The following is a 4,896-nucleotide window of genomic DNA, read 5'->3' as shown; positions in this document are numbered from 1 at the left end:
AAAAATGTGTGTAGTCATATCTATGCCTTAGGGCTAGACATCTGCCTACAATTAGAGACCTTGGAAGAAAAGTTGACCTTTGGTCCTACTGCAGTGTGCATAGACAGTGGCAACATGTCCCACACTCAGAAAAAGCACATACTTTGCACGTTGAGATAACAAAAAATAAAAGGATTGCTGTCTAACTCTAGTCCTCAAATTAAATGAAACCTTGAGCATTTCCTGCAAGTTACCACTACCATAATGAAAACATTATCACTGACTTTTGCATTGCTGCTGTCAGAGGATATTTCATTATTTTTGTATATACGATAATGAGGAGAAAATATGTCCCTTTTTGAACAATGAATTAGTGTGCACTTGCCCACCTTGCCTTTTTGTTTCCTTTAAATGCCTCTTGTGTTTTTTATTTGGCAAATTGGACTGTCTCAATTCTGTACAGACCAACTTCTTTTCTTTCTGACTTTACGTTGTTTCTGAATCTTCCTTTCACAAAAGTGAAGTATTCACTTCATTATTAGAGCCTGAGATGCTTTCAAAAGACCAGAGGAAGAGAGCATTTTGAAGATAATGGTGATTCATGTACAACAGAGAAAAATGGGTTAATGTACATATATTCACAGAATAGCTGATAGCTTTTAATGCCAGTAGTTAAACACATTAGTCTTAGTAAAAGATATTACTTCAAAAAGCAAAAGGCAGTTTTCACAATCATTGTGATTGCATTTTAATCAATAATTTTATGTTACATGATGCCCATAACTTAGCTATCATACTACACTCAATTAAATGACAGTGTAGCTTGGCTTGATTCTTTGTCAGTGGAACTCATAATTAATCATATATTCTCATCACTGTAGTTTTTTGAAACTAGGTGGCTTTTAAAGATGAATTGAGTAGGGTATGACAAAACCCCACAAAATCTGTACTTAGTATAGTCATTTATGAGTCAGACAATATTTAAAAACTTCTGGGAAATAATCTACTCTATAACAAACAAAATCAGAACATGTAGAGTTTTCCGGAACCCGAAAGCCATAAATTTCAATCTCTTAACCAAAGAAGAAAAAGTTTTAACTATTAAATAGTATTACCAAAAGCTTTGAAACATGGTGCGATCAGTCTAATTGGCATGGTCTGATATAAATAGAAATGTGCCAATTAAAAAATAATAATGCTAGTTGGTGGCTCAGCAAAACACATAGTTCTTCAATCATCTCATTTTTATTACATTGTTTTATTTGGGAGAAAATGCGTTTAAAAATTCTATAAACTATAGAAAGGTCTAGAACAAAAAGGGAAGACATGCCGCCAAAGAAAGCAACTGAGACCAGGAGTAGCAGGCCGGGCAGAGGGGTAAAAAGACTTTCCAATTAGCCCTCTGATGCATCTGCAATCATCGTTTTTTATAGTTCATGCAATAGGATGTAGCCTACAATAGTGTCAGGGTTTATGTGTAATCTTCAGGTGTCCTTGAATATAAATCTCAGTGAAAATCATGGCGTTAGTCAAGAAATGGGCCCTTTCGTCAATTCTGAGCAACATACTGAAAAAAGATCATACGAGTTTGAAAAGGAGTTTTTTTCTCTCTGCTAGATGGAGAGTGTTTTTTTTTCTTTTTCCTTTCTACCAAACTGACAATGATATAAAATTTTCTAACTTAAAAGATTTCTCTTTCATTTTTAGCCAGCTTACTTGATCCGGGGGTTAAGAATAGCTTCCTCTAATGGTGTCAATCTGGAAAAAGAGACTTTCTCAGAGGAAGTAGCTAGTCAGTCGCTGTTTGGGCAAAGTGTAATGTAAAGAGAGTGGGATCATCCAGAACCCTCCTCCTCTGTCTCCTGCTCCTTCCAGCACGTCCAGCTGCTTTTTCTTCAGACTATGGCTTGAGAGTGAGAAAAAAATAAATGGACCTGGCAGACGCATGTGACAAAAGCTCTATGGAAAAGTACCTTTACTACAACGCTGACTCTGTAGCTCACAGCTAATTAATCCCACAATAGAATGTGAGTTGGCTAGTTGTATTTTGACTGTCCTCATGTGGCCTCTCTTGACGGGACTTGCCATCAAGGGTTTTAAGCTTTCACCCTATTTAATATTCATGTCTAAAGAAGCAAGGTGCTTTGGGATATTAAGAATTTCTTAAAAATTGGTCCTTTAGGTTTAGATTATAATGGAAAATTTAACAGCTCTAGCTGCTGGAGACAAAAGGTGAACAATTCACATTCTGGAAGTAAACTATCAACTGTATGCTGAATAGGAAGAGCCACGATCATTGGACAGTAAAGTGACAGTTTCTGCAATTGAGCGGCTTAGTAAATGGCAACCACAAGAAGTTAATATCCCACATGATATGATTCCTGAGAGCAAAGTTTTTCACAGTAGGAACAATATTTCAATGAAAAATTTAGTTTGGATGGAGGGAGTGGAACCAGATTTGAAAAATATATTTTTAAAATTTATTGTACTCTATTTAATGAAGCACCAATCCCTGTGTATAACTCATGGCCTGTTAGTCACTCAGGCCTTTGACATATATTGTGACTTGAACCATATTTAATTCTTGGGAAGCAGATTCAAAGTTTGCTAGGAATGTTCCTCACTGAAATTCCACGTTGCTGCCAATACTGCTCTAGTCTCATGGCACGTGAATACAGCACAGAACAGGTACGCCTGAAGATACATATACTGCAGCAACTCTTGAGTTAATACTCATGATGTGCCATGGCTGGGTTTCACCAGGGTATGCATTTTAGAAAAACTGCCAAGTGATGCTGAGGGACACCTTTGGTTAAGAACCACCAAAATGAGAAGTTAGAATGAGAATGTGGAGCTTCCCTACTGTTTTATTTTAGGGAAAATAAATTTGGAACACCTCTTTTTTTTTTACTTCCCTATAGCATTTTCTTGTCTTTTTTATTATTATTATTATTATTTTTTACCATACTCTGTGTTTTCATCTTCCAAATTTCTTCCCCTTAGTAATATCCACTTCTTCACGTCCATGGACTTTTGCATGGTGTACCAGATAATCATATTTGATTCACATAATAGGTCAAATATTATTCCTTTATAAATATTACTGATGAGAGAAATGGAAGGAGAAGGGTGAAAACAAATAAGATTTAAGACAAACTGATAGTGAATGGTGTTTGTTGATGTTATTTTTCAAATTCCATGCTTTTTTTCTACTACTAGCACATTGCCTGGATTTATTGTTACCTGTAATTAAATAGGATTCATTCCACTTCTTAAAATGAATGCCAGGGGCCGGCCCAGTGGCTCAGTAGTTAACTGCGTACGTAGCGCTTTGGCGGCCCGGGGCTCACTGGTGCGGATCCCTGGTGTGGACATGGCACTGCTTGGCAAAAGCCATTCTGTGGTAGGCATTCCACATATAAAGTAGAGGAAGGTGGGCACGGATGTTAGCTCAGGGCCAGTCTTCCTCAGTGAAATGAGGAGGATTGGCAGCAGTTAGCTCAGGGCTAATCTTCCTCAATAAATAAATAAATAAATAAAATAAAATGAATGCCAGCTCCCAGCAAAGTCTACTTAGTGGGAGAAATCATCATGTCAGGATGACTCGATCCTGCATTATAAAAACCACACACATCTTTTCTTTACGTTGTTCTATTGGGCATGTTATAAATTTCCTCTATGTTCGGATAAATGATAATAATGGATAAAATGTCTCATATTCCTTTGAAGTTAGAAAGTACATTTCCAAGAATTCATTGTTAAAATAAAAATTCCCCTGGGAAATGCAATATATAAATCCCATATTAGATATTAAAACTTACAGCGGGACTAATTTTCCTCATAATCTTTCATCACTTTGGCCAATAGAAAACAAAATATTCAACATATAGGGAAATTTAAAATTTTAATAAGCAAGTGAGTATGAGAAAGGTCCAGAAACTGAAATGTCCTGAGACTTGTAGAGGGTTGAGGAAATACGGATAACCTAGACAGCACGTTGGCCCTGGGGATCAGAGAGAAGGGACTGGGAGAAGAATGCGGCAGGCGAAAGCATACTAGATACAAATGCTGATGACTTCATATAGTTTGGAAGGACTAATATGGCGCATAAACTCAGGCCAAGCAGGTACATGATGCAAAGAATCTTAGATGTGGAAGAAGCATAACACCAATTTTTCTAGTTTTGAGCTCTACAGATCAGGAAAGTGCATCTCAGTGATACTAAGTGAAACTTTCATACATGATAAATTTTTTAGTGTAAATTTTGTCTTCAGCTCCTTGCATTGTACCCACAACCTGCTAGTTCTTGCTAAATATATATTGATTGTTTGCTCAGCTGTCACCATTTATACTTTTATTTGAATGCGATATTGTCAGTGTTTTAATTTTTACAGTCTTTCCTTGATAAGTAGTATGTCTGAATATGACTTCAAACCATTTTTGCTGTGGTTAAAAAATTTCAGATTTCAACAGATTTTAAAGAGTGGAAGCTCTTACTTTGGAAAATGGATAATTAACATTATATATCAGATACAGCATCCAGGCAATTTCTTTTCTTTGTTTTGGTATCAAACACATGGGGAACCCGACTTCCCACCAGTGTGTGGATGTGTACCACAATAATGGGCATTACTGAAAAGAGAGCCTCCAAAGGAATTTTTGTTCATGCAGTCAAGTCAATTTTGACTCCTAGAGCCCCTGTGTACAACAGAGTAGAATCCTACCCAGTCTTTTTGTGCCATCCTGTCATCTTCTGGTGCTGTATCAGACAATGTTCCACTGCTATACACAGGGTGTTCGTAGCCAATTTTTTCGGAAGTGAGTGTCCAGGTCCTTCTTCCTAGTCTGTCTTAGTCTGGAAGCTCCACTGAAGCCTGTCCACCATGGGTGACCCTGCTGGTATTATTTGAAATACCA

The sequence above is a fragment of the Equus caballus genome, chromosome 4, assembly GCF_041296265.1.
Source record: "Equus caballus isolate H_3958 breed thoroughbred chromosome 4, TB-T2T, whole genome shotgun sequence".
Lineage (NCBI taxonomy): Eukaryota > Metazoa > Chordata > Mammalia > Perissodactyla > Equidae > Equus > Equus caballus.
Note: the sequence above shows the minus strand (reverse complement) of the source record.